At 39.4% G+C, this 10,411-nt stretch overlaps 1 protein-coding gene across 4 annotated transcripts in view; it reads right to left on the reverse strand.

Moving 5' to 3' along the window:
• AFH14 (Formin Homology 14) overlaps positions 1–2,466 on the reverse strand; it is a 37,614-nt gene extending 35,148 nt beyond the window's left edge. For all 4 annotated transcript variants that reach the window (XR_013236069.1, XR_013236067.1, XR_013236060.1 and 1 more), the window contains exon 1: positions 1,772–2,466. The gene's annotated coding sequence lies outside the window, so the exon portion shown is untranslated. The remainder of the gene's footprint in view (positions 1–1,771) is intronic.
• Between the last annotated feature and the right edge of the window lie 7,945 nt (positions 2,467–10,411).

Raw genomic sequence — 10,411 nt, forward strand, 5'->3', positions numbered from 1 at the left:
GAGCAAGTCCCCTAAGAATGGGCTTGGGCTAGCGCCTTCATCGCCCTCGCAAAGAGAGGGGATTCTAGTATCTAAAGAAATTTAACAGAAATCTATAAGACTGTGTTAGTCTATCAAAGAGAGAAGAAAAGGCTACCAGATAATCGCAAGTTCCATTCTACTCTTATAAAAATAAATCAAATGCTAAGCAAACAAGAATTTTCAATAATAATAAAAAAATACACAATTTATAGCAATCATAAAATGGTAAACAACATTTATTAGTCCAGACCAGCCGCTGGATAGCCTAATAAAGTAAAAGAAAACAATATCAAACACTTCTATGCCCAACCACAAACCCCAATACGGGGACTCCAATGAAATCAGATGATGCCAAAGTAATCATCTGATATCAAATACACATGATAATATTTTTATATCCCGCCTTCAAATCAGACAGTACTCATGTCGATAATATCGAATAGAGTAGTCATCTGATCTCCTTCTTCCTATTAAACAATTTATTTAAATGAAAAGGAATGAGTATAATAAGCTTTCAAGATATTCTCACCTGAACAGTCCATTCATCTTCAGAACCTAACTCAATACTTAACATAAAAGAAGAAGCTTAAATTTTCAACAAATTATACAAATGCATGCAACGATATTTCTGATTTTTATAAATTTTGGTGTATAACAGGGGGGCATCAACTTGTGCAGGTTCAAGTGCAAAAAACGGTGAGTCATAAAACACAAAGACGGGCTCCAAGTAACCTTATCATTGCCCAGAGAAGGGTTCTTTTTAAAAAAAAAACAAAAGGTTAAAAGAAATCCAAAAGGTTGGGTAGGACTACTAAACAAAAGAGGGGAGCGCTACTTGGATTGAGCGAGTCCCCTAAAGATGGGCTTAGGCTAACGCCTTCATCGCCCATGACGGCCTTTCTCCTTTCAAAGTATATATTTTATGAAGGAGAGATACCCTAGCGGCGCAAACCTAAAAGGTGACAAATAAGCAACCTGAACGAGGTCCACCAAACAAGGAGACTAATATGCTGCGAACAAGAGCGAAATGCGGCATCGGGGAATAAAATGCAAGGTGGCATTAGAAACCGAAATATTGAAATCATGATATTGGAGCAAATATCTACAAAGGAGAACTAGAAAGACATAAACGGGCCATGAACACTCAGGGCAAGTGAGCTTTGGCTTCACAGCAATGATACGAGTAATCCCCAAAGCTAAATACATGTGATAGTCAACACCCCTTTGTCTTTCAATATTAACATAACCATGAGTAAAGATACTAAAAAGAATCATCAACCTGCTGTCACTTTTACCAACCAATAATCACACAAAATGAGCTTAAATTTGCATTTGAGATTAAAGGAATAAGACAGAATATCTTCAACCTTCCAAATACCCCGAGCTTTCAGTCACTTAACAATAGAATAAAATAAATAAATAAAATTGACAAATTTTCAAGAAAAGAATAAACAAAAATGGCTGCAGGGTAGTCTATACAGAGAAATCAAAACGTGGTTGGAAAATTTGAACAAGAGCAATTAAATCAACTACTATTATGCATTAGGATGAAGAAAAAAATTAATAAAAGCTCCGTAAACTTTAACGAAGCATTCTCCTAGAAAAAAATGAGGTGAAAAGAGGAACAGTGAATCAGAATCAGTATACTTCAAACATACATATCACAAACACATTGCATTAGTAGGATGAAATGTTTGAAGAATTTAAAACAAAGAAAACTGCATAGATAGGAAGATAAATAGCTACTTGCCTGAGCTACTACCAAGGCTTTCAGTTATAGACACACTCAGAGCTCAAAAGACAAATGAAAACGCTGATGCCTCAGCCCTTGCCAGATTCTTTTCTAGAGTTGAAAAGGGGCCGAGGGTTTGATTGACAAGGGTTGGAGTGGATTTAATCAAATGAAGAAGATGGGGTTCGGATATGGTGCAGGGATACCCCGATTTCCGTGACTGTTGCCGAAAAGGGGAGTCGAGAACCTCAGATTTGAAGATAGTGGCTGAGGGTTTGTGGGTTTTGGGTTTGAAATTGCAGAGATGATGGTTGTAATAGAGGGTTTGGGTCGGATTCAAGGTGGAGGAGGTTCGGCCGGAATCAATGGTGGCCGGGAAGAAGAAGATGGCGAAATGGGTTTGGATCTTGGGTTTTAGAGAAGGAAAAGATAAATGGAGAAGAATAAGAAGAAGAATGGTGGTTTTGCTTGGTGCTAAACGGCGATGATGGTGGATGGAGGCCGATCGGAGCTCCGGCCGAGGATGTGGTTCGCCGGAAGGAGGTGGCTCGGCCGAAACAGAAACTGGAAGGAGAAGAGTACGAAGAAGATGAAGTGGGTTTGGGTTTTGGGAGTGGGAAAGGGGGTGGTGGCTGTCCGGTGGGTGAGGGAGGTGGCCGATTCTCTCCCACCTCTCTGCTATCTCTCCCTCTCTCTGCAGATCGATCTCCCTTAACCCTAATCCGATTGGGTTTTTAACCCACGAGAAAAATATTTTCGACCCCTTTTCCCCCATGACAGCCCCCCCTCTCTATATACTCATGGCTACTCTTTTCTACACTATTAGGGGGTGCTTCGGGTAGGAAATGGGCATAAAATTATTTTCTCTCTACATACTCCTAACAAGAAATAAAAAATTCCAAGAATGCCCTCTCGTATACAGGAAGTGACGTATTTAACCCCTCCCCATTCTGAACTTGCACTACGACACTGTCTTAGCTCGTTCGCTATGCAAACGGGCTCGGATCATGACGAAATTTCACAGGGACCCTGGTGGGACCCTAAGCCAGCCTAGGGTGCAATTCGGGGGTTACAATTTAATGATTTGATGGGATTGGGCTCAAACAGGGAGGGATTTGGGTACGGTCAAAATGGGGTGTCTACAGCAGGTCAGGGCTGACAGGGCCAAACTTGCACCCCTAAGTATATGAGTATCCTATCCATTGGGGCTGTTATCGAAATGAATGGAAGATAGCAAGCCTATCAAAGATAAAATAAAGTCCCGCTTGCTATCTCACAAAGAACAGTCCAATTTTAGGGGTGCAGCTAGGGTTGGGTTGGATCAGGTTGAACCCCGCCCCAACCCAACCCAACCCGAGATAGTGTTCCATCAACCCTAACCCAATGCAACCCCAGCCTCGGGTTGAGGATGGTCAACCCTAACCCAACTCATCTCTAAATTTCTCAACACTAGCCGAGGCCATCTAAGCCAAAATCGGGTCAGGCTGAGTCGGGTTGGTTTGGATTCCCTTTGGGCAAAATAGAAAAATACAATAACCCAAAGAAAATCAAGAAAAAATTAGAAGACATAGCAGGTTCGGGTCAGGTTGGGTTGCCAAAGCCTCAACCCTAACCCAACCCGAAATTAAACCGGGTTGGCTTTTCCCAACACAACCCAATGAAATGCCAACCCAACCCGAGCCAAAATCGGGTTCGGGTTGAGCCTGACCCAAGTTGCACCCCTAAGCCCAAAGAGCAGTAGAAGTTACACAACAATATAAACCTAGGGAAATGATATTCTCATCAGCTTTGCCAGCATTTCCACCCCTTTTAATTACTGGGAGAAGGGGTGAAAATATTAATTCCCCTGAACCTTTTGTCATTGTCATATTGCTCAAATTTGCTTGGTGTCTTGTGTGAGAGGTCTTCACTAGCAACTCCTCACAAGTTCACAATATTCGTTATATGGTGCATGCTAAGCCGTTCATTTTTTGGATGCCATCTTAGATAAGCTATACCCAAAAATTGAAGTTTGGATGATTGATATCCTAAATCCTTTGGTTTTTGGAGATTTTTTGGCCCCACGTCACTGTAATAAAACTATTCAAATCAAATGTTTTAAGATCATCCAACTGCCCTAATTTGTAGATCACAACCTATCTACGTAAGGCCTTAAAATGAATGGTTTAGATCATCTATTCATATGGGGCCCCCGCTGTCCTTTTTTGGACAGCAACCTCCAATATAGTTGTCAGTGTGGTTATCTGTCTAAATTATGGTAATACCCTAAAAAATAAAGTGGTTGCTAAATAGAAACCTTAGATGTCATCAAACTCAATATTGACAGTTGCTCTCTTAGCAACTTAGGCAAGGCAGGTATTCAGGGTCCTTTTGAGAATTCTCTGGTTATTATCATCTATTCCCATGAGGGTTCATGCTCTTCATTGGAATTTAAACATTTTCACAAGCCAAATGGAGGGATGCTTGGATGTAGAAAGTGAATCTTATAATATGGTGTGGAGGGCCAAATGGAAGATCAACGGTCCATGGAGAATTGCTAATCATAATGTTGACAACAAATAATTAATCTTGAATGGTGTTGTTTCTTTCTATTTGATTCCTATTAGCGCCCATGATTTGGCTGATAGCTTAGCTAAATTGGGAGCTTCTAGAGACTTTTTATATGGGGAATCTTTACCTTCCTGAAATGCACTTGTAATATTTTTTTTCTCTTCATTATGTTATCTCTCTTCAAAGGCTTAGTTGAGTTGAGTTGAGTTGAGTTGAGTTGAGTGGAGTATGTATCTCTTTTCAAAATCTATAATTGCACGATTGCGATTGCGATTGCGATTGCGATTGCGATTGCGTAGGGGATAAAAAAGAATCAAATTATACCTATTTTGGAATTGGGTGTACATCCAGATGGGGCCCAATATTTTCCTCCTACTTGTTTCAGGTCCATATATACAGAGAGGAAATGTTTAGTTCCGAGCATGGTTTGAAATTTCGACCGGTCAACACCAACACCGAAATGACCGAAAACCGAAATATCCGAAACGTACAAAATTTCACATAAAATATTAATTTTTTATTCCTTTACAAAATTTCAGCCCGAAATTTCAAACCATGGTTCCGAGTCTTGTCAGAAGTTATCCTCATGCATGCACAAACTTATGCTGGCCTCATTCCAAAAAATCACAGCTGTGCAATAAAGACAGTCAACCATACTTGGTTTTGCATATAAAAACTCAGATATCTTATAGGAAAACAGGTGGATGATGCAAACCCAATAATTAAGGTAGACATGTGATCATGTGAAATTGAGATTGATTGCTTTCTCATGTATGAAAAGATTATTCTTCCCTTTTTTTTCTTAAAAATGGCTACATACTCCAACTTTGGTATAAGTGGCAATTTTAAGATGGCTGTTCTAGACAATCCTAAAACAAAGCGTGTCTTTGTTTCTTAACCCTGCTATAAATTAAATTTTCTTTGCTAGGGCCCATCACAGAAGGTATTTCGCGGACTGTCTGTTGCATGAGAGAACATCCACAAAAGCTCACTTTTCAACAGATTATATCGTATTCATTTAATTCATCTGAGGTGGCTGCCAAAGAGGCTGTAATGTGCGCCTCATTAGCAAATAAGTTTAACTTCAAACAATCTTGGTTGCAAACAAGGACTAACTTGGAGGCTTCCAAAGAGGCCTAAGCCAAGAGTTCACCACCCAAATGATAATTACTTAGAGGGATTTGCTAGGTGATTTAGCAAAAAGCCATTTCATGATTGGCTACTGTAAATTTTTTCCCTATAATATTAGCTTACCCAATGGTGAGGGAGGCTAGAAGAGGGATAGATACAAGAGAGACCGAGTTAGGAGAGGGTAATAAAAGCCTGAAAAACAAGGAAATACAATACTCCACCAAAATGTGATCGACTTTTCATTGTTTTTTAACCCCTTTTCACTCTCTACTCATATGTGCCCTCTCAAGTCTCTCCTTCCCCCACTACTCATATGTGCCCTCTCAAGTCTCTCCTTCCCCCACTGGCACCCCTCTCCTACCCCCTGGAGAAACTAATTTATCATGATTAAAATATCATTGTTGCCGGACAGGGCCTGAATGATTGAATTTTCAACCCAATTTGTTTATTTTCTCTAAAAAAAAAAGAATCGTATTTTATAGATAGGCAAACAAAAGAGTTAGAAATGATGAAGGGGATGGGCTACTTATTAATATTGAATTTTTAAGTTGGAATGGACCAACCTACGATCTTATCCACAAAACAGCCATACAACCTATGTTAGTACCTTTACACATCTCTTTCACCTCCTCCTAACGTCTCTATCTTGGGGGCGCCCTTTCATACCCTTTTTTTTGCAAAGGCGCCCCCTCCAGTTTAGCATTCCTCTAATAACATATAGGTTTCTTCAATAAATTTGTTATATAAGGCATTTATAGTTACATAGGCTATTGCTATTGGCACTACGGCGCATTGATAATGGGACGGACTCGCATTGTCATTTGTTTTTTAGTTGGATGATGAGAGCTTATTAAAATGTCTTTTATTATTTAACAACTGTCAAGAGGCTATTACAATTCTCAAAAATCTCTCAACAGCCAATTAAAAATGAAATGACAAGGCGAGTTTGTCCCAATTTGGAAACATGGTATTGCCAATATCATTAGCCTATGGAAATTTATGTTTATACTTAACTCAACTCAACTCAACTCAACTAAGCCTTTGTCCCAAACGAAATTTATGTTTATATGGTATGTTTAATAGTAAGTAAATTTTTAGTAAAAAATACACTTCGACCCCCTGTGGTTTCATTGGGTTTTTTTAACTGGACGGAGCTGACGGCGTGAGGGAAAAGACCAAAATACCCTCATCTTCCCCAACTGAAAATTAGGGTTTTCATACTTGAAAACTAAAAATTGGGGTATGATTCAAACCCCTGTTGATTTATCAACATAAACCCTCCATTTAGGAGTTTTATTTGTCTTCATTCACATCGTTATAATGATTTGCAAAAAAACCCTAATGTTTTAGGGCTTTCTTTTTTATTTTTATTAAAGTTTTTTTTCTTGAAATGTGGGTTTGATGCAGCCATGAGGTGGGGTTCGATTGTATGTGGTGGAGGTGACAGCGGTGGCTGTGGACCCCGATCCGAGAGAGGTGCGGGGACGAGCCCCCACGAGCAGTCTCAGGATCATCCACGTGAATGGAGAGCTCTACCAAGGAACTCTCGAAAGAAATGTGCCTCTCACAGCATGAGTGGCGATACAAAGAGAGATACCTCTCGATTCAGGGACTCGCCCAGATTCAAGGCGTACCTTAAACAAAGAAGAGTCGCCATCTAAGGAAGTGGGCTAAGGATCCCATACTATGCTCTGTTGCAACGGATAACCAGAGATATAAAATAAGGTTCGTGCCTGGTTACGAATTTGGAAGGTCCGAAGAGCACCTCGTCCGCCCAAGTGCAAGCACCTGGTCTCTTATGCCATTTTCTTTTTGAAAAGGTTTTGAATAATTTTTTTATTTTTTTGGAAGGTTTGAAATGTTAATTTTTAAAGGTTTGGCTGGACTTGGGATGTGAATCCCAAGCTGCACTACGTACCATGTTGAAAGGGATCAAGCCAACGTAGTTCGAAAATGATTTTCCTAACTACTCCTAATGACTCAAGATTTTTGAGATTTTTAAATTTTGAAATGTTTTTGAATTTTCAAATGTTTTTGTTGTTTTTGACACAAGAGGACATAATCCTATCATCATAAGGGGAGGACAAACTCCTGATATCCCGCAAAGGTTGTACAACATCCTATGCTTTGCGGGGGAAAAGAACAGAAACACGACTCTGCAAGGGTTGGACAGTATCCTATACTTAGCAAGAGTGGATAAAAATATGTTATTTCTCGTTTCATTTGGAAACTAATTTTCAGACTAAGGAAGATAGACAACCTTAGAAACAGAAAATCTGTATTTTCCTGAACTGTCTATGTAAAATGCAAGTCCAAGCAATTGCTATTGTTCATTCATATGGGGATTCTTTCAAAATTATCATAAAATAAAAGCAAAATCAACCTCATCTGTTCAAGTAGAATTAATGAATATATGAACCAAAGCTAAGATAACATTAACTAAAATTCTCCTCGAGATCAAACTCTAACCCTAAATCTGCTTCACCTTGTTCCCCCAAACAATCAAATCCTTGGGAAAATGTAGAAATAGTTTTTTCCATTTCTAGGATAAAAAAAGAGGCTGCGAGTTCTGCTCTGTTAAAATAAAAATAAAAAATATATGGATCTAAAGAACAAAAAGCAGAGAAATAAAGTCTGGTGAGATGTTGAAGAAATCTGAATTTTCTGCTCAGTTAAAATAATTTCCTTCAGATGAATATATTTGGGAAATGTTATCAGCACAACTGTATTTTGGTGATCACACTCCTCACTTTATTGAAAGTACGGTATGGCCCGCACCATAGGATGATCCAAACCGTCCATTAGATGGGCGACAGCCTAAATAGGTTGTGTCCCAAAAATTAAAATATTTCTGTAGGTTGAGCCTAACCCTAACATTAAGATCGGAGGGGTTAGGATCAACCTATGGAAATGATTTTTGGGACACAACCTATTTAGGCTGTGGTCCATCTAATGGATGGTTTGGATCATCCTATGGTGCGGGCCATACCGTACTTTCAATAAAGTGAGGAGTGTGATCATCAAAATACAGTAGTGCTGATAACATTTCCGTATTTCTTTCACCTAATTAAGGAAAGGCAAAGAGAAAATGACATCTCACCTTCAATGCCAGAAAAGTTGGGGGGAAAACAATCGGGAATTAAATTCCTCAATGAATCCAAACTTGAATTTTTAAGTTGGATTGGACCAAACCTACGATCTTATCCACAAAACAGCCATACAACCTATGTTAGTACCTTTATACATCTCTTTCACTTCCTCCTAACGTCTCTATCTTGGGGGCGCCCTTTCATACCCTTCTTTTTGCAAAGGCGCCCCCCAGTTTTGCATTCCTCTAATAATATATAGGTTTCTCCAGTAAATTTGTTATATAAGGCATTTATAGTTACATAGGCTGCTGCTATTGGCACTACCGTGCATTGATAATGGGACGAACTCGCATGGTTATTTGTTTTTTTAGTTGGATGATGAGAGCTTCTTAAAATGTCTTTTATTATTTAACAACTGTCAAAAGGCTATTACAATTCTCAACAGCCAATTAAAAATGAAATGAGAAGGCAAGTTTGTCCCAATTTGGAAACATGGTATTGCCAATATCAATAGCCTATGGAAATTTATGTTTGTACTCAACTCATCTCAACTAAGCCTTTGTCCCAAACGAAATTTGTGTTTATATGGTATATTGAATAGTGAGTAAATTTTTGGGAAAAATCCACTTAGACCCCCTGTGGTTCAAGGTGGCAAATGGGCTGGGCCGTGCGGCACGGCACGAAACTTTTCGGCCCGATGTGGCCTGTGGGCCAAGCACGGCATGGCACGGAAAAGTTTAAGGTTAGGCACGGCACGGCCCACGGCGCGCGGCCCGTATCGTGCCGCGGGCCTAAACCCATAGCCCGGCACGGCCCGTTTGCCACCTTGACCTGTGGTTTCATTGGGTCTTTTTAACTGGACGTATGTGACGGTGTGGGGGAAAAGACCAAAATACCCTCGTCTTCCCTAACTGAAAATTAGGGGTTTCATACTTGAAAACTAAAAATTGGGGTTTGATTCAAACCCTTGTTGATTTATCAACATAAACCCTCCATTCAGGAGTTTTATTTGTCTTCATTCACATCATTACAATGATTTGTACAAAAACCCTAATGTTTTAGGGTTTTCTTTTTGGTTTTTATCAAAGTTTTTTTCTTGAAATGTGGGTTTGATGCAGCCATGGGGTGGAGTTCGATTGTCTGTGGTGGACGTGACTGCGGTGGCCGGAGGGGAGGCGGCGGCAGTGGGAAATGGCGTATCCCTAATCCTCTGCAAATGAGGGTATTTTTGTCTTCAAAATATTAACCATGGTTAGTTTTAGTCTTTCCGTCAGGTTAAACTGACGGACACTTGACGGAGGGGGTACTTGTCACGTTTTGAAACCATAGGGGGTCCAAGTGTATTTTTCCCTAAATTTTTATGATATTTAATTGCTCATGAATATTTGAACAATGATATGATACTTGGGACCAAAAGAGGAACCGAACAAATAGCCTAAGTGGCCGCTCTTAACCATGGTTTTAAATTTCGACCAAAATCCGAAATTTCGGTAATTTTGGAAATTTCAAGAAAATGACATTTAAAAAAAAAAAAATGTTACAAAATTTTGGCCAAATTTTCTGAATTTCGGTCTGAAATTCTGAAAATTCAGTCCCAAATTTTGAAGCTTAATACCAAATTTTGGACCGAAATTTCGGATTTCGATGAGGTTCGAAATAGGTACCGAAACCGAAATTTAAAACCTTGCTCTTAACCATGGTTTGAAATTTTGGTTTCGGCATATATTTCGGACCTAGCCGAAACCGAAATTTCAGCCAAAATCCCAAAACTCGGTAAAGACGCAAGCAATGTTGGTTTTTTGGGCCGAAATTACCAACATTTCGATAATTTCAGCTGAAATTTTGTAAAGGAATAAAAAATTAGTATTTTTTGTGAAATTTCGACCGA

Source organism: Tasmannia lanceolata, unplaced genomic scaffold (genome assembly GCF_043159265.1).
Source record: "Tasmannia lanceolata isolate RefF3 unplaced genomic scaffold, GAP_Taslan_0.1 ptg000003l, whole genome shotgun sequence".
Classification (NCBI taxonomy): domain Eukaryota; kingdom Viridiplantae; phylum Streptophyta; class Magnoliopsida; order Canellales; family Winteraceae; genus Tasmannia; species Tasmannia lanceolata.